Source organism: Chanos chanos, chromosome 14, assembly GCF_902362185.1.
Source record: "Chanos chanos chromosome 14, fChaCha1.1, whole genome shotgun sequence".
NCBI lineage: Eukaryota > Metazoa > Chordata > Actinopteri > Gonorynchiformes > Chanidae > Chanos > Chanos chanos.
Genome location: NC_044508.1, coordinates 13219658 through 13244297, shown reverse-complemented (window position 1 = coordinate 13244297; position 24640 = coordinate 13219658). Strand labels below are relative to the sequence as shown.

The window sequence follows — 24640 nt, the reverse complement described above, 5'->3', positions numbered from 1 at the left end:
ATGTGTTTTGAGGGAAAGAAATGTCCAATCATATATAAGCAGCAGGAAAGGAATAAATTCATTTCACATGAGTCGCTGAGGGTTTTTTCTTACAGATTACCCCTTGAGAGTAAAAAAAAAAAGAGAGAGAGAGGAAGAGAGAGAGAGAGAGAGAGAGAGAGAGAGAGAGAGAGAGAGAGAGAGAGAGAGAGAGAAGGGGGATATGTCTTAACAGAAGACCTCACAGACACGACAATAAGATGTTTAAAAAGGCTGCAGCTGGGGCAGACAGTACGCTAGCCACCTGTGTAAAGCTGCACAATCAGCAAACAACAACTCGAGCTCCCGCAAGAGCTCCTGACCATCTGTCTTACAGAGCCAGCATAAAAATGTAACACAAACAACAACAACAACAACAACAACAACAAAAAACACCTTCAGACAGGACTAGGCAAAGTGCTTGAGACTAATCACAGCAAAAAAAAAAAAAATCAATAAAATAAATAAAATAAAAAAGAAGAAGAAAAAGAAAAAAAAAAAAACGAAACAGTTTGGAGTGGAAGTTTTGCGTGGAGAGGTCGGTTGAAGTGAGAAAATAATTTGTGTAAATGTGTGGCTCTGAGGAGCTGAGGAGTCACATAACTCAACGAGAGAGATCTCCTGCAGCCATCATTAGGGAGGATTTGTTCTGCTTGCATTTATAGTCTTAGGAGATCAATCGCGTCGCCATGCACTGAAAACCTATTATTAGTTCCGAGGGCAGAACCTGCATGGGGCGGGGGGTTTTCGGGGTGGGCATGGTGCTGGGGGGGAAGGGGGGATTTGAAGATGCATGAAAAGGAGGGGGGTGGGGGGTTGTCCATACTTGTGTCTCTTTGAAATGAGGACCTCAGAAAGCAAGCGTGACTGTGAACAACATCCCCTCGAGACCATCAATTAATCAATTAGGAGGTGAGAAGCATTTAGTCCTATCAGTACACACAGTGACAAATCCATTTGATGTAATGGCTGTCGCCGCCTTTGTACATGAAGTTGACTGTATCTCACTGACTCAGAAAAAAAGCCAAAGAGTTACAAACTGTGCTCGTAGTTTTTGTTGTTGTTGTTGTTGTTGGGTTCTTTTCATTCTTACTTTGTTTGTTTTGATTCTTTTTTTTTTCTGTGAATAAATCCATTTTGCACGGAAATCATTTATCTGTCCAAATCATGGATTTAAAACTGCAAAAACCAAACTTCCTCTCAAATAAAAAGGTATACTTCTAATCATCTTTGTTATTTTAGAGTCGTTAACGCGTAATGTAATCATATTACTCACTGTGTTTCATTGATAACACACCTCAATCCCTTTTGTGAATGTCATTACAGAGGTGACAGTAGATTTGCTTATCAACACTAACACAATGACAACTATATTGCAATCAAGGATCTAATAATGAGCTATATAACACAGCTTACGAAAAGAGCAATACCACGGCATAGCAAACTGAGAAATGAGAGAGCTCATATCAGCACAAATGTGCTGTAAGCACAGATCTTACGACAAACAATGAGAAAATAAGCAAGAGGGAAACAGAGAGAGAGAGAGAGAGAGAGAGAAAGAGAGAGAGAGGGGGGGGGGGGGGGGAGAGTAATGTTTTGCAGTTAAGCAATGAGCCCATGAGTTTATGCTCTCTTGGTCTGCAGTAGGGGTCATACATATTTTCAAATGAGGTTTGACTGTGAGCTCTTTTTTGTATGGGGCAATTAAATGATAGCTTACTCGTATGAAGGCAGAAGAGGGCGGGAAGTGGGGGTGGGTATCTGGAAGTTTGGATATGTTGCATAACCAAATGTTTCATGTCCTACTTTTTTTTTTTTTTTTATATGAGAGGCTAATTGACTGAGCGGAGAGCCTGTATCGAGGAAGGAGGGGTAGGCACCCCCTGCCCTGCCACTGTCCTCCATGACCCTGCCATTTTGACACACAGGTCAGTTTATATAACCATCTCTCTCTCTCTCTCACCCCCCCCGTCTCGCTCTCTCTCTCACTCTCTCTCTCTGACTTCCTGCTATATTAGTGCTTAGTGGTGCGCTGCAATAGCTCTTCAAGCGTATGGAATTTGCAGCAGTGATGCTTATGTAATGACGAATAAAACAAACTGGTCAGCTCTGGTTCACACCCCCCCCTGCCCCCCCATCTCCCCTCGCCACACTCTTACCCTCAGGAAAAAAAAGGGATGGAATAAAGACCAAGAAAAAATATGAAAACCCAAGTTTGTCTGAGCCATCACAGAGGGACAAATATGACAGTCTCCTGAGAGGAGAGGAGAGGAGAGGAGAGGAGCGGAGAGGAGAGGAGAGGAGAGGAGAGGAGAGGAGCGGAGCGGAGAGGAGAGGAGAGGAGAGGAGAGGAGAGGAGAGGAGAACCTCTGTGTATAACTTACTGAATTTTTTTCTTCAACAGTCAGATGAGTAAGATTTGAGTCACCAAAGGATCAGACACCTGAAAAAAAAAAAGAGCAGAGTAACATATGAGACACATTTGAGAAATTAATGAGATATCGAAAGTAGAACAGTCTTGTTATTCATACGTTGGCGTTCAAATACAGAAAAAAAAAAATATATATATATATATATATACTTATAAACTGAAACAAAGCAAGCGGAACACGGTGATCGAACCACAGCTACAACTAGGAAAGTCAGTGGACGACTGGGAACGGAAATATGTAGCAATAATAACAAAAATAATAATAATAAAAAAATTGAAATGCTAATTACGAGATTGTCTATTCTATTTCAGGAGGTGTGTTCTTGCGACGTCCTGTTTAGGCACACAGGTAAGAGGAGGAGGGGAGGGGGTGGACTCAAACTCTCTAAGGGCCTCCTCATGCACTGTCTTCCCACAGAGGGACCCTTTTGTTCTTTGGTAAATCAACACTGTCAGTTTCCCCACATTGCCAAGACAAGACATAGACCACAAGGGGAAAAAGAGTGGGAACATCACTGCTATTCACAACTGGCATTGTTTTGTTTGAATGTGTTTTCTGCTCTCTTTTTTTTTCTTGTTTTCTCTTTTTTTGTTGTTGTTGTTTTTTATTCTCTATTTTTTTTTTCCTTTTTCAGTGCGTGTTTAATTTTTTTTGTTTTTTTCCTTTTTAACTTTTTTTTTTTTATCTACCTTTTCTCCTTGTGGTCTCAATTCCAGCTCCGATTGAGGGCACAGACCAAAGGAAAAAAAAAAAAAAAGAAAGAACAAGGATGATGAAAAAGAGAGAACGGTCTCTGTTCTCTCAGGTATCTAAATCTGGAATCAGTTGCCCGTATTGTGGGCCTAAAAAAAAATGCTTATCAACACCGATCATTTACATACTCAATCATCGTGGTGTTACTGGTCAAACAAATAATAACTTTGATGTATTTGCATTGAAAGTTAGAACAAAGCATTAATAATGTGGTCGTCCAAGAACCAGGAACAATGTGCTATGTGTTACTGATCTGGTAAGGTCAGTTAAACGGCAATTGTATGACACTCAGCGTAATTATCTAAATCAAAACAGACAATGTTATCAGTAAAAGCATCATATTTTGACACTGTAATATCACCTTATTTCGTTAGCTCTGTTTACACCAGAGTGTCAAAGTGTATGTCACAACACAAGAGCAACAGAATTTGATTAAACCCATGACACCTTTCCTCAAAACTGACTTTTTCCTAGCAGCAGATGGTTAAAAAAAAAGAAAAGAAAAAAGAAAATTCAGAAGAATAAGCAGGTTTTGGAGAATCTGTAGCAGAACTTGCTGTGGGAGAAATACGGCTTAAACAAATCTGACCCAAAGGCAGTGCCAAGTTTCCAAGTCGGGGGAATGACTGGCCTCATAAATTAAAGAGACTCCAGTGAGTTCTTCATGGCCCAAAGCCAGGACTGAAATCCATAACCGAGTCTGAATCCACCGCGTTCACTTCCGCCTTGACGACAGCGTTTTGCGAAATCATTCGAAAATTTATTAGTACCAGTCCAATCATTTTCGACGCGTCAATGAAGAAACAATAGCTCGGATTTTAAAAATCTGTTCAAATTCCAAGGTAAATAGTGTTAACTGTTGTAGACAGTTCACTCTCACAAATTTAAAGGACCCCCCCCCCCCCCTTTTTTTTTTCACTGGCTCACTTGACAGCAATTTGATTTGAATTCCAATTCCATTAAGATCATTTAGGTTAAGCCATTTTAAAGCTTTGAAGTCCTTTCTAACAAAAAAAAAGGATAATAGACAAATTCTCACATTATCTCCCTCATTTGCCGTTGTTCTGGTTTAAGGGCTGTGTTTTAATCATACTAAAGCGCACATACGATTTAAATGCATTAGGCCATTAACAGAGATTTCAAAGGTAGCTAATCTTTCAAAGAAATGCAATTTGCCGCCAAAAAATAACCCCTATCTCTGTGTCTAAGAAGATCAACTCCCACAACGGGGAGGTGTTTGTAAAGACAAAAAAAACACACAAAGGTCAAAAAGGAACATTGACAGAAGATCAGTTCTTTGTTATTAAGATAAACAAAGCGAGGAGACGTCTGACAAAGCATTCCCGACTTCCACTTAGCGTGTAATAAAGGACCGCTGATAACCTTAGCTCGGTAACCTATCCAGTCCACTGTGTCAAGTTCAGCTGTCAGGTTTTCAGTAGCAGTTCTGTAGCTTGCCAGATTGCCTGGCTGCTCCTGGTCTTTGGAAATCATAATATAAATTTGTTCCAGCAGAACTCATGAGATAAAAAAAACCAAGGCTTCCATTTGCTGAACAGAAAACTCCTAGCTTCTTAAGTGCTTCAACACTCGGTTACTGTATATACGTGCTGAATGTTTACATAGATGCTGAGAAGATATAAAATATACATATGACTAAAGTCACCTTGTCCTTTTACCTCTGCGCTTTACAGTGTATTTATAACCGGTTGGGTTTTTTTTTAAAAACCATCAGAGTGCGATTGCAAAGTGCAATACATGTCACAGGTAAAACAAAATGGATGCGTTATCGTTTGCTTAAGCCCACATTAATGGTATGCATTGGGCCATGCCCCAGAAAGAGAGAGGGCCATTAGACACAAGCCTGTCCCAAACGCTGCTCTGGTCTGCCCAGGCTCACCTGAAGGAGTATGAGACGGTCAAAACAGAACAGTTAAAGGGCTGAAAGATCCAGCAAAGACAGAGACATGTCACGGGTTGACAATGTTTTCTTCCCTCTGTCCCATAATGTTTCCAGGAAATGTTTCTGTGTAAGGAAGTACTCTTCTGCTTGGACTGACCGACTGATGTTATGCATCCTTGGTCTGTATCTGTCTGTGAATCATTCGGACCTGCTTAAAAACACTGGTTCTGTTGCGTGATACGGACGATTTCCATTACTTATGGAAAACTAGATTTACAAAAATAAATCTCGTAAAAATGGCTTTGCTATGCTACATCTGTTTCAAACACAAGGCTTTTTTTTTAATGACACATTTTACCCAGATGTTTATTGGCAAAAGGCTGTGAACTGCAGGTTACTCTGCTTTAATGATGAGGGGGAATCAGTGATGAAGTAGAGGACAGATGCTACACAAAGAGGCACAGAAAAAAAACAGTGTATGTCAGAATGAGAGAGATAGCCTGTCTGAGAAGTGTGTGTGTGCGTGCGTGTGTGTGCGCGTGTGTCTGTGTGTGTGTGTGTGACTAGGATGGACCGGTAATTGTGTCCTGCCTGACTGAGAGAGCGGGTCTGGATTTCCTCTCCAGTCTCTCATTCATATCTGTGAGCATGGCTGTGCATGACGCATTTATCACAGGCATCAGCCTCTCTCACTGAGACGTGCTAAATCCATTTTCACACTGACACATAAAAACACTGCAAACAATATTCAACAGGGGCAAGCCATCAACCTTACCAAAATAGCCTCGAATTAAATGACATTTCAAGTCACGTTTCCGAGCAAAAACAAGATAAAGTGATAAGAAACTCGGGTTTGAAAGTTTTTCTTTCCCCGAGAACACCGCTACATTTGGTGGAGCTCTAATTCCATCACTCTCTAGGAGCAAGAATGCCTACTATGTCAGGAATTTCAGCTGAAATTTTGGCTCTTGCGCCTGGGTTGCCGTATAAGGAATAAACCACAGCCCGAGGGCTTGGGCCCGGCCTTTTCCTGTTTACACGTCCCCTCACAATCTTATTCACCCTTTCTCTAATGGCAGAGTACCATCCCCTGTTCCCATCAAAAACAGATGAGTGTCTCTAAAGACAGAGAAAGAAAGTAACGCTCAAAACAGAGAAAACATCGTTAGACATATAAATAGCTGTTAGCCTGTTCTTCTTTCCACAAGGGTTAGACACAAATCATTCTTAAACCGTCTTCCAAAATTAAAATAAATAAATAAATAAATAAAAAACAAGTTTGTCGTGCCGCCCCATCTGTCCCCTATGGAATCGTATAATTGTTTTTGTTTATGGTTTAACTGAAATAATAGTCAGCGCCCTCTTATGATGAGCCGCTACACATTCCGCAAAAAGCAATGCAAAGGTTCCTTAGTCTTTAATCCAGTGTTTACTAACCCGCAAACAAAAATGCTTCTGTTAAAGAGAAATAAAACACTGAATATTTCTCTTTAATTTTCAGAAATCTAGTCATTTGCAAACAAGAGTTATAACTAAATATGATATGTGAGTTAGAAGGAAGCGAGAACCAATGTGAATCATAACCTTATTAATACTCAGCACATCTTTTGGCCAATCTGTATCACCGAAAAAAATAAAAGATTAAATAAACTATTCTGGTTAATAGGTTACTAAATCATAAGAGGCATACGTAAGCAAAAATAAACACACGGTACAATCTTGCCTCATAAACTGAACCTTGTAGCTTTGGGCGACCTGTTTACACACAAACAAGCAAACTCCCTAAAAAAGATCAAACCACTGCTCTTTCCCATACCCCTCTATGGCTCTGGGCACCCACTTATCCACTGTATGTCATTACGACTCATTTAAACGCATCAGTTGAGATGCTTCCAGAACTAAATCACCTGGTAGGCCCAGGGCTGCAACTACCTCTCAAGTCCAATCTAGTGTCTCAGTAGCCTGAACTGAGCCACGAGGATTCATAAAAAACGTTCGAAAACGAGGCAAGTTTGTGCCTGCAGCGATAACAAACCAATCACTCCGATAAATAAAACCTGAAGCTTTAAATATTGCATAGCACAAAACTCTATTGTTCTGGATACAAAAAAATAAATAAATAAATAAAGCCTACAAAGGATCAAAACAACGACATCTTCCTTTGTCTGTCACCACTGTAAAGAATCATATCGCACAGACTTGTTCCAGAAGGGAAAGCTCCTCTTAAAGATTTACTGATGGCGTGGAGCTTTGCGGATAATTTGTTTGGGTTTTTTTTTTTTTTATCTGCGGACTCCACTTCGTAAACAATTCAAAGTTCGATCCGGGTGAGGGATTTTCTCAGATTATGTGGAGCTATCAGAAATTCAGCGATCTTATTCAGATCTGTTTAGTGAGGATGTGGCTAAGCCTGAACCCTTGCTAGCGTCCCACCGTCGGACGACACCACCATTTCTGAGAGGGATCCGGTAACGTCTGAGCCCACATCATGTCAATTGTAAGTGTAATGGCGGTTCACAAGAGCTCTGCTTTGTCTAATTTGAGAGCATGTGTTCCGGTTCCATAAAATTTGACTCGTGACTCAGGAGGGCCGTATCCACTTGACCCGCAGCGCTGCAGAACCTGTGCTCTCTCCATCCGGATGCGCTTTTTATGATAAAGCTACAGGAGTGACCCCCCTAACACCTCCACACCGCTCCACAACACTGCAACCCAAACAAATAAATGTGTATGGAGGCCTTCATACGCACTCATATCAAAATATCAGTCTCATTCATAGACACTCCTCCATTTTAGAAGCACAGCTTGGCACCACAACCTAAACCTTTTCTGTTTTAATGCCTATGAGAATGGTATTAACCATTCAGCTTTTTTGTTCTTTTTATGTCTGTTTTTTTTATATACATAAACTACATTAGACCCAAAACAAAACTTAATCCATGCCTAATTGGATGGATCAAGGGGTTCAGAATAAAGATTTTCCATGGATGGTATCCAGTGTTAAGTACAGATGGGGGAGGGGGACAGTCCTGGGAAGCATACATAAAATCTATAATCTCAACTCTCCATCTCTCTAGCCAGAATATGGCACAGGGGGGAGAAGTCTGTCAGAAGTCTGTGACTGCCAGATCTGGGCTGATCAAGCTTGGTGCCCATGGAAATACCTTTGATTGTTTTAAGCTATAAATTACACCTCTGTTTTAAGTTGCAAAAAAAAACTGATTCTAAGGGCTACAAACTATCCTTCTAGTATTCTAAAGCCCATTTAAGACTCAGTTTAGCCTTTCATTAAACAGCAAAGACTGGGAGATTTTAAACTTACGCCCAGTTACAATGGTACCCTGATCTGGATAATGTCTGTGGTCATATATAAGCCCTAGAGTGCTCATAAATTCTCTTCTACATCTCATTTATATGGTCTGTTAGAAGTCTTTTCAGTTTTGTTTTCCTTTTTTTTTAATTAGCAACGATTCCTATGCCTGTCCACTGGGTTTCAGTCTTTCAAAGATTTGGATTAGGACACATTAGGCATTTCTTGGTTGATTCAATTTTTTAAAATAAGTTACATAGAGATTATTAGTTTTGTTCTCCCAAATGGAACACTGTGGCCTTCATCCATGTTCCCTCTTTCACTGCCTTAACAATAGGAGAATGAAACAGCCATGAAGAGTCAAGCATTTGATCATTCTCTCATCCCTTTGCTACTGAATTTTCAAAAGAGCTGTTTTATGAACAAACACCACGAGGAAATCAAAGACAAAGCACGTCTCAAAATATCTGAGCAAAAAAAAAAAAGACAGACTTGGTCGTTGTTCATGGTTGGCTGAGCTTGAGGAAAAACAGTACATGTAGATACAAAAGTTCACTGATATATTTAACTAAGGCAGAGTCAAAGGTCAACACTTGTACCACTGTTACACTGTGAGAAATGGGGGCTTGTGGAGACATCAGGGTATGATGTCACTAGAGTGCATTCTGGCATGAAAAGGGTCTATGGCAACACAGGGACAAAAGACTATAATCAGCTTATGGAGGCTCAGAGAGCTGACATCTTCGCTAACGATCAATTCACACACAGGATCTCAAAGAGGAAACCTATAAGGACACAGTGAGGAGGGACATTTGCTTGAGGACACAAGAATTAATAGAACATTTAATTTAGACCTGCAATTGACTGACCTGAAACTTTTACCCATACAAGGTCTCAAATCCATCAAGTTAATGTTTCTCCACTACAATAAATATCAAAATGTAAAGAAGGAAAAGCAAGGTCACAGAGACTTAGAAGACAGTGAAGTCTTACAAAGTCAAATATCCAAAATACCCCAAAAAACACACTGAACTTAAATTGACTGTTTATGAGTCTTGGCTTTAACCCAATAGTTATTATTGAATTTAATATGTTGACTAATGACGGGGGGGTGGGGGGGGGGGGGGGGGGGGGGCAAAAGTGTGGGAGGGCAGGACAGGATTTTTGTACTTGCAGGAGGATGAGGGTGTGTGTGTGTGTGTGTGTGTGTGTGAAGAGTGAGGGAGTGTCTACAGGTGCAGCCAGCACTGTGTGAGGGATGCTAACTTCCTGCCAAGAGGATGATTTGGGTCAGTGGGTAATTGCATTCCTGGATCACAGGGGGCTCGGTGACAATTAATCCCAGCAGAAAGCCACGTGAGCGGAGAGCACATTCAGCATGCCAGCCTCGCTATGGATGTAGAAGGAGCAGCGCTGTCAGCAGCACTGAGCTCAGTCTAAGAGGCCTGTTACAACACACGCACAGGAAGGAAATGTTCTATTGGTATTTCTTTATAGCTTAAAAGGTCAAAAAGGCATGTCCCTGTAATACGGAAACACACACTGTATTACATTTCCTGCATCTGGACAAGGCATAGTCATAATGGACGGTTGCGAGCCCCAAAATAAGAACTTAACAAGACTAAACAACTCAACATCCTTTGTTACAATCTGGGTTTCGAGGTTTTCCGGGAGGTTCAAAATTTTAAGATGAAGCATGTAGCCACTCAAGGTTGTGGAAAGAAGATAACCTTGGCCTGGGTATCCTGGTTTTACATCCCAGCGCTGACATGTCACATAAAACAACACAGCTTGAGAAGACCTCTTTCTTGCCAAGCGTATCATTTTCCCCCTTCATAAATATAATACCCACGGCCACCTTTCTTTCTCATTCTTGAAAGTTCAAGAGTCAAATTTCAAATTATCCCATTTAAAAGGCATGTTAACAATAGCTAAGGAATTAGCTTAAAATACCAATAATACCAGCTGGAAAGGCAATTTGCCTTCTCTAAAGAACCCAGAACACTTTGCTCATCTACTTAATAACCCATTTTAAGTCTGAACAACCATTCACTAACTTGATTCTTTTCCTTTTCTGCTATGAAATAAGAGCCCCTCTTATTAGTCCTGCACTTTTAATTGGCTTTTAAATCAATTTGAGGATCAGAGACTTAAAGAAACTGACAAGTCAACTTTTCAACCTCTTTAGAATATCCATGTGAAACAATTTGTCCTACACATTAAACTTAATCTTGCATATTTTACAGTTCCCCTCTTTCAATATCACAGTCTATGGTGCCAGTCAATTCTTCCCATAAGAGTATGGATCTCTTAAATATTCCAGCAACTCTCAGCAACAGCGTAAATTAACAACAACAAAAAAAAAAAACATCAAAGAAAAAAATTATACAAATCTGCTCATCTCATCTTTTGACAAAACTGATGCAGGTGTCATTCTCAAGATATGAGGAAGGAAAGCAAACTGAGAATGACATCAGCGATGATGCTGATGATGACATCAACGTTGGGCTGGGCGATCTGGCCTGTAAGTAATATCGCGACAGGGTTTCCGCTAGGATTTGTTCTTGGCGGTTCGCTATCCAGAAAGGATTTACTTTACCAGACAATTTGAAACCTACTGGTCATGTCTCAATAACAGTCTATGTTACAAACGCAAATATAACGTACACCTAGGCTGACAGAAGAATGCAAATGACCTCAAATCAGTTTGAACATTTAATGGGCAGTAACGATTAAGCAAAACAAACAGTAACAATTGAGCAAAACCTCAACATTAGCCGCTAAAATGTAGGCTATTACGAAACATCTGTAAACACCTGCAGCCTGTTTAAAAAAAGGCTAGGCCCACATGGCATTAAATGTAGCTTTTAGGTTACCAGGTAACATTTTATTTTCTCCTTTTTTTTCATTTTTTTCACTGTTGCAAAGTCCTCTGCTGCTGACTTGAAACAAAACGTGTCCACTGTGTCTTTGCAGCTTCCACTGCGCATAAGCCACGTCTCCTCCAGATGACCTCGCTGGGCTGTCTTAATTCGATTCCTTATAACTATGTTTTGTATGAGCATTATTACCGGACATTTTGACTGTCAGGTTTTTAATTTATCTTTTTTATTTCATAAATTTTACCAGGCAAAAACGGTAATTACCGGCTAACAAAAACCTTGTTGCAATATTTATACGCTGTATCGCGATACACGATATATATCTTGATATTAGGAAATCTCCTCTAAGCACTTCATAAATGCTTGATTTAACCTTTTGATGCATACAATCACAACAGTATGATGATTCTAGTAGTCCCTGCAACATATTTCTGCATTTAAACATTCTTGTTTATATTCATTAGTGGTTTCTATTGGAACAATTTTAAACTTGCATGCAAAAAGGGGGAAGTCACAACTATGTTAAATTTAACAAAACAGTATTTATTCAACATCTTCCTTGCAATGCCCAAACCACTGCCAGATGATGGTTCCAGAGCTGTTTCTTCTGGAACCAATTTGTCCGCCTCCATCTTCTATTACCTTTTCCAAACTCATCACGTATAAACTCGCTTTGGTGCTTCACTTCTTTCACTCTCCCCAGGCTCTTTCCCTGTTCCCTCCAGATACACATTCACAAGTCTCACCTATACATGTCACACACACTCGCCCAGGATAGTGGTCTGGATGGGCGGGCGAGTGTGTGTGACCCACCCCTACACTCACCCCTACAATGCTGATAATGATGATGAGGATAATGATGATCACGATGATGCTCCTGACGGCGATGAAAATAAAGTATCAGTAGCAGTAATACTACTACTACTTCAATCACTACTACTATTACTACTGTTAGTAATCTGCCAAACTGTCAGATGTGGTTTATACATATACAGGATAACTGCAATTTGTTCTCGCATTCAGGGAATGGGGACTTCTCGTGACAGCAATGGACTGACAACCGTGGGCTTCGTACGAAAAGATTTTTCTACCAAAAAAAATCCACCAAAAAACAAATACACAAACAGTTCTTTAACCATCGTTCTGTCATAGACACAGTTGTTATTCGAGGATCTTTCTCATATTGCTGAATTAAAATCTATCCTTTTATTTTGCTCGGCAATCTGAAAAGATTTGCTGCAATCAGATTTGGCATTTTAGGAGCCTAAACAAAAACAGGCCAAAAAAGCACATTCTCACGCATGGTTTGCAATTTTTCTCTCCACAACAGCCAAGTCACCAGTTAATCACTTTGCTGAAAGGGGGAGGGGGGCAAGCACATTTATATTAAAGCCCCTGCAGACAGTTCCAAAAATGTGTATACACCCCAACTGATCCACACAATACTAAGATATAGCAGATGAATATCTGCCATAGCCATAATTATATAAACAAACAAACAAACTAGCAAAGAAATAAATAAATGCATAAATGAAAACATACTTAATCTGTATTAACCTTTTCAGCCTTTTCCAATAAGCCCTCGCCCAATAAGTGAGGGCTTACTATTTTGACCTCTGGGCACCAGTAAGTTATTCTTTAGGATATTGTGCTTTCCACCAATCGGTCAAACAATAAATGACATGAAATAGCATCTGCTCCACAGACAGTCACATTTCCTTACCAAGTGCCATTAATGTAAACGTCTGCCTGATCCTCCATTAATCTGCTCCTGACCCCAAGTGCCAAAAGCCACAGCAGTAAGAGCAAGAGGGCAGAGAGGTTTATGCCACTTTTTTTTGGTAAACCACAATAACATGCCCTTTTTTTATTCCTCTCCGAACACAAGAAAACAGCATGGATAATGTAGCCATTAGGAGATCTACGGCACTAATGGACGGAAGTATTAATGTAAATAGAGGCTCAGATCAAATTGATTGAGCCAAAACAGTTGTTATGCGTGCACTTTCTAACTGAAATTGTTTGGACACCTCAAGTGTGATGGCCACTAAGTTGTGTAAATGCCTTATATTATCAGCAAGATAAAAAGATAAAAAGACCTAGTCTTTATTAAGCATTCAGTTTGTGCTGGTACAGTCCCAAACACATGCATCCCAATGGCACACAAGAGAAAGCCTAACATATACTGTATACATCTATATATATACACACACACACACACACACACACACACACACACACATACATATATATATATATATATATATATATATATATATATATATATATATATATATATATATATGAGAGAGAGATATTGATAGTTTATTTCAAATTTAGTCATCTGAATACATGCTTTGATGTGCACAACATGACAAGCTGGAGAGAGGTTTATCAGTTTTGAGGTTCCACCAGTTGGACCTGTTCAGATATGTATGAGACCAGGTCCAGCAATTCCATTCAGCTCTTATTCAGCATTCTGTGTCCCTGAGAATCCTACAAAGTACCCTCATCAGTGAATTCGAACAGAGACCATTATTCAGATTATTAGTTTTGAAAATATGATGACCCTAATGGAGAATATTTTATTGTCTGTTTTTCTTTTCTTTATACTTCTCACTGTTGTACATTTGCAGAACACTTTGCTGTACTGCTGTAAGAATGACTCCTCACTCAAAAATATATTAATAAACGGTTAGCATCAACCCAGAAGCAGACAGTTCAGGATTCAACTGTGTGAGTCAAATGCTGATGAGTGCAGCCAGGGGTGGGGTGCAGCTCGTGTCCAGAGCCAAGCAGAAAGAGAGTCTTTTCTCAACATTCATATCTCTTAGAATTACTAAACAGTCTTAATAAACTAAACAGATGTAATGAGAGAAATCAATCAAACTCTAATATGCTTCTCTCTTATAATCACCTTCTGCTTGACTTGAGTTTCACATTCAAGCTCATCAACCCCATTCCTGACATTAATCAAGCTTTAAAATGATTTGTTGACAGAAGTTTCACTTGGATTAACTTTAAAGAGGACGAACATGTAATCTCCTTCAATCTCTCAACACTTTTGCCAGCATGACTGATTAGTCATATCTTGAAATTGTTGAAATTGTTATTGGTTTCCACTCTGCCTGTTTGGTTTGTGTTCTGCCTGTCTTGGAAGTCACTTTGGATAAAAGCATCTGCTAACTGAATGAATATAAATGCAAATGTCACATTTCAAGGAATCACCCAGAAAAATGGGCTCCACAGTTTACGGAGCATGCCCTGAACATATTTCCAAGGCAGGTCAAATTGCACAACCACAAATGAGAGATAAAAATAATTTGGGTGATTAGCAAAACTTCTGTTAGAGAGGTTACAGATGTCAAGACAGGGTTTCTTTGCATGGTTACTGATTGACTGACATTGAATAACGAATAAAAATTGAGACTGAACTGAAAATGAGGGTAACCTACTCTAAACACACCGAGATCAAATCAATGCCCATGTGATCACCAAACTCCAGCCTCTCATTTAAGGAAACCGAGAAATACAAGCTGATAATCATCACATAAAAATGCTATTTGTCACATTTTGGGTTTATATCTTCAAAGCACTTCGAATACGCTTCAGTGTTCTTGTGAAATTGGTAAAGGGATATTTGAAGCACTGCTCACAACAATGGGGAAAAAATCAACATCATGGCGGCATTTTCAAGTCTTTCTCAAATCCGGACTCTGCCGTTAGTTCTACATTTTGCACGCGTGTCCAACAGACAACACAAGATCTATAAACAGAGAATTTTTTTTTTACCCAGATAAAACTATTGTTCAGCCATTCAGAGAAGAAGAGAGCACTAGGTATGGCAGCTGTACAGCCAAATGAAAGTGAATTAAGACAAGGGCTGTGAAGCTAACGGAGCTAGCCTCGAGCTAATCAGCGCTGGGTGCGCCGGCCTTATGAAGCACTGAGCAAAGGTAATGTGATTATCACACTGCTCCATCATTTATGTCAGATACCTTGTTCCTCTGAGGCACATAAAATCCCATTAGAGTCTACCGTCCCCTGGCACTGTTTCTATTGGTTTGGTTTTAGAGGCGTGAGATACGCAAACAGCCGAGAGGCGTGATTGAAGCGTCAGAGTCGTTGTCAGACAATGGTCAGAGAGGATTCTGTGCATATGTGTGTGGGTTAAGGATATGTGTGACACAGAAATTTAATTGTCGCACAACCTTTTGCATTTCAAAAATATCATTTTTGTCATACCGATGAGCTTATCTTGAGCGATTTCATAAGACTGATCTTTCTGATGTTCTCCTTATAAGATGTAGCAGAAGACCTACTCATAGACATGCTGCAATAAAAAAATACCATTAAAAATGATGAATTATTGTTACTATTATTAATTATTTAAAAAAAAAAAAACTTCCATTTGACTGTAGGATATCAAGGGTCTCTGGTAAGTAACTTCTGAATTACACTGATGAATTCTTTGCCCAAACATGGAAAATAAGTGCTTAGCAAAAGTAGCACAGTGTGTTCTTCTTCTTTCCCCAAGGTATGAGAGGTATTCTTTCAAACCCATAGTGTGTCAAAGATTGCACATGACCTAAAATGATACTTCAACACTCCCCAAGCTATTTCCCCTGTCTTAGGGTCCAGGTCATTTTTTTTTTTGTCAGAAAATCAGTGAATGTCGCACAACAAGCTTCCACACAACAAGAATCCATAACATGAACAATATATGTGTGAGCATTTACTGCAACACAAGAACAAGAGTCACGCACATCACAAACACACATGAGCACACACACACTTGACAATTCATCCAATTACCTTGAGCCGTATCCATGATGGAATGAAAGTTTAAAGAGTACAAGGTCAGGTAAACACTCACACAAAAAAAAAAATTCAAAAGGCTTATTTCATACAGTCCACATGCAATTATTCTCAATAATGGAATAGCTAAAGCGCACTACAAATAAATCCATGTGAACCATGCACAGGCGTGTATGATGAAGAGGGACAATTGGATCTTTTCAAAACTCTCCACTATGGCCAGGTCTCAGAGCGAGTCCATAGACCGACCCCAGGGTGGTGTAACAGTAAAACCTGATATGAAGACAAACTGTTTCTACACCTTTGCAATAATCAACAACATTTATAAACAACAACAACAAAAAAACCAACATCAAAACACCCTAAAAGTACATCATGTGAATGTGTGAAGCTCTGCAGAGACTTAGGCCGCAGCAACAATACCAATATAGTTTGCACAGTCAACATCAAAAGCAATAACAGCTTGATCCCAAATAACTGTATGAGAGTGTGATGTACACAACGCAGAGATGCAATGCATTCAGGAACGAGATCAACTTCCAAATGGAAACCTAGATTCAGTTCACGCTCCTCATTCTTAATGCAGAGAAGAGCATCAGAAGCCAGGGTATAGAACAGCACCTTCTATCAGACCCTGCTATCAAACTTTGGTTCACTTTTAAATCAAAGTGTTCGGAAACCTTGAAAGTGGAAGCCCGATCATTAAGTACTGTGAATAGTGATTACTATAAAAAAAAAAAGAGAGAGAGATAAATTCTCAATGTGACAACATTCAGTGCGATGTGTAAAGAAACCAAATGGAATGAATTTCTAAACACTTTTTTGAGGCCATTTCTTTAAACACTGTGTTATACAACCAACTGGTCCACCCCTGTCAGTCAGAGAAGCATTCCTACACAAAGCATAGCATGTTACCAAACCAGGAAAGGCCGGAACCAGTCTCTGACCCTAGAAAGAGAGGACAAACCCATTTTCTGGTACATACATTGCCTCAAGATGGGAACAGGGGCCCAAATGAATGAACAGGCGACGTAGATGTTCTGCAGGATTCATAGGTATGTACACTATGACAACAGGATAATTGCCCAACAAGTCCAGACATATCAACAAATGTCTCAGCAGCAAGACAACATCAATACTATATTTAACAACCGATAAGCCTTACTGCGCTGCCTCTATTTAGATAGACAGAGGAGAAGAAGAAGAAGAAGAAGAAGAAGAAAAAGAAGAATAAAAAAGAAGAAGGCTGGTACTCACAGCATCCTGTGTGTCCCTAGAATAGAGTGTAGTCCTTAGTTAATGGGAGTTTAGTAAGGAGGCTCCTCTGCAAAGCCCCTATGAAGCTAAAATGACTCATATCACTACTTCCACCCTCACAGTCTTCAGCCACGAGGAACCAAACATTTCCAAATATGGAGACAAAAATGGAAGAAAGGCTCAGGGCAAAATCAATTCAGCTAGCTGTTCTGTCTGGAATGTCACTTTTTTTTGGTTCTTTTTACTCGCCAAAGTCACTCAGGAGCCAAATATGTGGTTCATACCATTCACACAGAATAACAATGATGATTGCAGAGAGCTATTCAGTAAGGGGCTCGGTTAGCATTGGCTACAGGGGAATGGATGCTGCAGCCAGCACCCTTTTGATGGCCTCCCCAAACACGCTTGTGTAGTAGTCTGTCATCTCTCTTAGGGTATCATACATCTGTAAAGCAGCTGGAACAATGAGCAGTGAACAACCTTGAAGTGAATGAAACCCCAAAACGCAAAAGAAACCCACATGTCTGCGCACAAAGACAAATAAATTAAGATACACAGCACGCGGGCCCTTTAGACTTAACTCAGCAATATTCAGTTTCACGTACATAAATACCCGTGTTGTCTCCATATGCCAGTTCTCATTTATCGTCCCTGAATCAGCAAATATGAAAAGTAGGATACAGATAGGAGGACTGTTCCTCCGCATTCCCACCACATTGTGAACCCTAAGCAAGCGCGGCCCTAATATGGAAGCTGGCACAACATTCATCCATCAGTTTGAGAGCTTGGAGAACTGTAAGCATTCCCTTTAATCACAACACAAAACGTCTGGCACAGGCTGTGAAGATTTATCGAAGGAACTCACAAGTCTGTCTGTCTCGCTGGTTTAGACTTATACCAACAACAAGTTCTTTGAGGCTGAATCACCAAGGGACTTGCATAGCGAAGGATCAAATGTATATGCAAGGATGTGACTCAAATCCATTCAATACACAGGCACACAAAGAACACAACAGGAGACAAGAAAAAGAAAGTAACACAGACAGAGAAAGGAAGAAAGAGGCTATTGTGTACCATAGTAAACAACAAATAAATGATATGTGAATTCACGTCATGGGGGACGAATCCATCCAGACTGGACTATGGACAATTCTATTCACATTCCACAATTTAAGATTTGCCATAAGAAACTCTATTGAGTCTAACGACAAAATCTGATCACAATATATTTCAAACAGATTTATGTATGCTCTGTTATGGACAAAACCATTTATATATACACAAACAAAGAGGATCACCCATGGAAACTTCTTTGGAGAAACCAAATGGTAAATAACCTGTTAGATGTGACCTGTCATATGTTTTCCGTTCATCTATTAACAAATGCGCTTCTATACAGTGCTTGTTTTCCAAAAAATTGGGTATCCATAAACAGTTCCCAAATGTAGCACAAAACATATAACGTCTGCTATTTTTAGAGGTTTCAGCATAAGCACCCATTTCACAGTGGATAGATTATGAATATAATGATATATAACGGAGATGTGACATTGCTGTCTGACCTGAAAAGCTTGTAAGCATGACCCTCATTCTAATATGCGCCAGCATCATCACTTTCACCATGATGGTCATTATTCTAGTTATGATTGGCATCTTCATCATCATCGTTGTCTAGTTCATTACAAGCTTAGTCTGTATATTCTAGCTTTGAACCAGCTTTCCATCCAAACACAGGAATCATGTTTTATCATTACACATGGTACTAACTCAACCCGATAAGAGAGCAAATTTATTTCTGTGTTATCAAACATAAATACAGACCTTGATATCTGTCCAGTCAGCTTCAAAACACAATGCTTTTTCTTTTTTTTTCCCCTTACTCTTTAAAAATGTTTTGAGAAGCGCAATTACAGCGCATTTGAAGGTAGGTGGCTGAATTCATGTGGACAAATAAACACTGTACGTATTCCTGAAATAACAAAATGAATCTTGTTGAATACCTCTCATAAATCAGCAGGACAGTGTGGTGAGCCTTGTACAGTCATAAAGATACCATATACACATACTTAAAAGCTTTTAACCTTGAACATCTACAGTTAAATTAAAGGTTTCTTCTCTTCCAAGCAACTATTATAAGCTTTGTTCAAATCACATAAATCAACCTACAACCAGGCACACTACAGCACAGGAAGGTCAGAAAAACTGTGAATTCATTTTGGCTCTGCCACAAAAAAAAAAAAAAAAAGATAAACAATCCAAGTAATTCAGCAAAAAGCAAAGCTAAAATAGCTACATCTAAAATCACAAAGGGAGGTCGTTTTCGGGGAGATAATAACCCATTAATGAAGAGGTCAAAAAGTGCCACAGTGAGGGATTCCAGGTGATTAAGGAGAGGTAATTAAACATGGCTGCCTCACTCTGCCTCAGAGGAGCAACGGCCAGAGAAAAGACTCTCAGTCAGGCAAAAACGGAAAATGTGAGTAGCGATTTTGTGCCACCTGACACAAGAAATTAAAAAGAATGAAAAAAAAAAAAAAAAAACTGTCCACAGGGAAATAAAATAGAGATAAAATGTGGATATCTTTCTATACGCCCTGCAAAAAAAAAAAAAGGCCATTGTTTGTGTTTCTTAGAACCAAAAAAAAAAAAAAAACAAAAACAAAAAAAACACGGCACTCATTACTTTGATTACATGTGTGGGAACAATAAGCTTCTAACTACAATGTAGTCTGAGGAATGTGAAAATGTCAACAGTGGGCAAAGGAAAACAGACTTTTCGATTAAGAAAGGGGTCACTCAGTTCATTGTCTACAATGTTTTGGGTTTTTTTTCTGGATATGTATTTATCTTTTAAATTTTATATATGCTATTGATTCGTGCATAGTAATCACAAAGCACAACTTTCCATCTGTGGAGATCTAAAGATAGTCAGTGGTATAATGTACATAGTAAGGCGCAAAATGTTTTTCTTTTTTTTTATCCAAATCAGTGATCAACATGTACAGGAACATTCAGCTAAAGTGTCAGTTAGAAAAGATCAGTGTGATTACATTCATCAGATACTAACGCAGCGTGCGTGTTCGTGTGTTCGTGTGTGTGTGTGTGTGTGTGTGTGTGAGAGTGTCAGGAAGCGCTTCCGACACAAGGACATGTGGGATACACAAGCTAACCTCAAGAAACATGTTGACCATAGTGTGTAATACAGCTACAGCACTCAGTTATGCATGTCGTACATATCTGAAAGAAAATGACAGTTCAGTTGCGTAATCCTTAGCATCTGACAATTAGTATTCTGTATCCTGTCTTTTTTTTTTTCAGCAATTTACACATTTTCTCTCTCTTGCCACGAACGGACCACAGCAGAGTCCACTGAAATGTTGTATGTGCACATAGTAATAGGTGTTGACACTACCTTTTAAACCATTTTCTTTGAGAAGAGTGCAAAAGTTTCAGTCATGTACATGTAATGTTGTTATTAGCCGACGGCCAGATATGCAATACTGTACAACTATATGTCTTTACATTTCGTCTGTCTGAGTGGCTGCTTATTGGAAATGAAATGGAATGTCAGATTAGTTATGTGTTAGAGTGCATACCTTAGAGAAGTCTCGCGATATACGGCACTGAAAACGTGGTTATTCACTCTACCTCCTGGACTAGGTCTTCGGCCTCTGTTTGATCCAATGTACATTCAAATCTGAGGACTGTATAGAAAGACAATGAGCATATTTCATTCAATGCAACTTTAATTCTTGCTTGACTTGTCTTCGGTATTGCACAAATTCAGAGTAGTCAACAGGCCAGACCTCTAAAATTGGCTTAATCTCAATTGTGTCAGTGACAAACAGAAGAACAGAATTTCTGAGGGGCATCAGGTTGGGGGGTGGGGGGGGGGGGGGGGTCTTTATCTGGTTGACATTTCTGAGTCAAAACTAGTGTTGTTTGACATTTCTCTGGCTGATACTTCTTAATCAAAATTACTGTTGGAATTACGCATATTGCTGTACATTAAACTCACAAAGTCCTTCTTAACACACAACATGTCCTTACTCTAAAGAGACCTACATGCACTCCATCAGAATGTCTTAAAATCTGTGTGTGAGAGCGCATTTTGATTTGTTTTTTCAATACACAGCCTCTCTGAGAACTACCAGGGCAGACTTCTCATTGAATCTTCATCTCTTTTGTTCACTCATTCGTTTCTCCTCTGCAAACACTGTAATGGTCGCCTTTTTTGTGGGGCAATTGTCATTTACAGACTGCATGCAAAATACAGCAGTCATCTGTTTCCTGAGTGATGGCCAGGTAGTTACAATGCAAATATAGTCATTCAAAGCTTAGCAAAAACTCTTCAAATTACTAGAGCTGAAATGTTAATGAGAAAGTGTCGTAAGACCGAAATAAGTCATAGGCCTTTTGTGCCGACACAGACACACATTTCAGATTATCAAGATCTTGATTAGTCTCTAAACACTAGAAGCTGGTGACTTAGATTAAACCCAAGAAAAAATAATTTGACTTTGCAGGGGTGTTCTTCTCCAGATAAAAGATTTGCCTCTCTGGGCAGAGTGCTTGTCTGACTGGAGCGTCAGATGTGATGCTAGGGGAAGTGGAGTCCAGTGTAAGTCATAACTTATTGATTCTTCGGTACAAAGCCTGTGCATCAAACTCGCTACTGATTCATCCAATCTGCTGTTTATTTACTCATCTTTCCCTCCATCCTCTAAAGGACATAGATCCTTCCTGGAGGCAACTGTGACCAGAGTGTATACATCTGAAACCACTCTAGTTTGTTTACCAGGACAGAATATATATGTGTGTGTGTGTGTGTGTGCAAAAGAAGGACACAGATCATAAACAACAACAAACATGCTTTGAAGTACAGTTTTGAATACTTGTTTTGTCTATTTGTGAATAAAAATATTCAAGGCACACAATGTAACATGTGTGTTCGTAGTCGAGAGTTTCTAGTGTGTTGGCTTTTGAATGTGATTACTGAGGCTGCATCTCTCACTGATGTGGTCAGCAGACAGCAGCAAAGCACCGAGTCTCCACAGAAATGGCAGATGCACTGTGTCCTGAGCATTATGGGTACAGTGTTGGACTATTGGGTCCGTATTCATAAAAAGACTACATTAAAACACCACTGAAGTGTTTCTACAAGCCACCACAGGAGAGGAGACTCAAAGGCAGATCTTAACTTTTAACTTCAGCTCTAACCAGCCTGTCAAATGTGTCCTTTTTTAACCAGAGGTTCAACATTGCTTAAGTTTAAAAAGAAAAAAAAAAAAAAGTTTGAAGGAATGACAGAAATATTCAGTTTGATGACTGAGATCTCCAGAGCCCTTAATGTTATTGATCTGAAATTCATATCAAAGTGAAAGTCTGAATATCTCATCAGTGGGGAGCGAGATGAATATTTTAACGCATTAGCTGCTTTAGAGACGAACAATGTCTATGGTCTAGACATGTTTGCCTACTGGTAATAGAGATATTTGCTTTAAGGGAAAAAAAGTACTTCTAGATGACTAAATAGGATGACTGTCGCCTAGTTGGTTAAGGTAAAGAAAAGATAAACATGAAGTTTGGAAGCGGAACAAATAAAGGTGTTTCCCTTTTGTTGACATCATCTAGGCTTTGATACATGGTGGTTTCAGTAAATTGAAGACCCAGCTTTAACTCCACTCTTCAAAGCCAATGATAAAACCTACTGCAAACATATAATAATGCACACCATGTGAGAGCCACTCAAAAACACTGCCCAGCGGAAAGCACTTAAAAATTCAGTCTGGGGTAAACAGCACAGTGGGTGCGTCTGAGTCATATCATCTAAACTAAAATCCCATAGTCTCCTCTGACTTCTGATGGGCTGTACTTTTTTTTTTTTAAGTAGTTACACCAACCCCGGACAGGAAAGAGTCTGGATCAATAAAGTCATGATGCATAACACGTAAATATGTGTCCCAAAAGTACAGACATCAAAACATAAATGTTTAACCACAGTTCATTAGCTTAAAACAGTCTTATGCAAAGCAGCGAGAAGTATTTGGGTGTAGATGAAATTTTCCTACATCGTCAATTTTAAACAGGGCTTGACAGCTGTGTTCTCAGCTGCAGCTTCATGCACGCTTGAGCTGTGTGAAAGGTAAATCTTGCGTAATGAGATCCTTATTTTCGAAGGTACAAACTTCAACAACGTGTACAGTAAATGAGTACAACCACGTTTTTTGGAGACGGTGGCTGTTTTCAGGCGAACACATTGTGATGCACAGCACGTGCGACAAATAATTCGTATGATATGAGCGTTGTGAAATAACTTTTTCATATTTAGCATCATAACCCCAAATGTAAGCAGTTTGCATTCGATTACTTCATAACGACTAGAGAATCACTGCAAATAAGTCGGCAAGTTACACTAAGCGTTTTTGAAATGAGTATTGTTTGACCGATTTGCCTCTGTTCTAGTTACAGTATATAGTGAAGTACCACGTATGTGGGGCTATAGTTACAACGTTGCTAACTGCTAGGACCCTCGAGTCAGTTTACTTCCGCATTTTTTGGAGTCCTACAGAGGTTCTCGAGCCTATTTCCGAAAGAAACATTATAAACGAAAAGTAAAATACAGTGCAAATTCTGTCGATGTGGGAAATGTAACTAACCACCAGAAGCAAACCACCCCCAGACCAAATACACCGTAAAAATCATTTGGCTTCAAGGTGAACACAAAAAATGCATGTCTCCACTTTCCGGAGCAAGCCCACGCCCTCTGTTCTCAATGCCGAGCTACAGTAGAGCTCGTTCACCTAAATGAAAAAGAAATAGTAGCGAACGAGATCAGCTGTACACTTCAAGCAGAGAAACAAAGCGACTTTGTGTTAGGCCTGAAAGAAAAACTTGCGCCCGTGTAGGACAGCAAGAACTCCCCGGTAGCCGGTCGTGTTTCTCTTACCTTGCTTTCTAAGAATCAGAGTGTTTCAAATCCCACTTTAAGTCAAACTTCTTTTCCAAAATCTGGGAGAGTAGCAGGCAGTGACGTCACAGCTAGAAATTCCAGCCGACAAACACCCTGTCCAGAAAATTGCCCATGTAAGGCAGTCTAGCGACGTTCAGTTGCAATCTCCCTTCCTCAGAACTGCTGTTTCACTTATTGAGCGATGCAATCGCTGGAATAGCTCATTATGTGCAGTTACAAAGGAGAAGCATACTCATTTATTTAAGGAAGGTTCTTGGAGTCCTTCTGTATTACACTAAAATTATACACAATTCC

At 39.6% G+C, this 24640-nt stretch overlaps 1 protein-coding gene across 1 annotated transcript in view; it reads right to left on the bottom strand.

Moving 5' to 3' along the window:
* lpp (LIM domain containing preferred translocation partner in lipoma) overlaps positions 1-24397 on the bottom strand; it is a 142804-nt gene extending 118407 nt beyond the window's left edge. The window contains exons 1-3 of the mRNA XM_030791371.1: positions 24323-24397; positions 20970-21077; positions 2403-2461 (exon numbers count right to left, since the gene is read on the bottom strand). The gene's annotated coding sequence lies outside the window, so the exon portion shown is untranslated. The remainder of the gene's footprint in view (positions 1-2402; positions 2462-20969; positions 21078-24322) is intronic.
* Between the last annotated feature and the right edge of the window lie 243 nt (positions 24398-24640).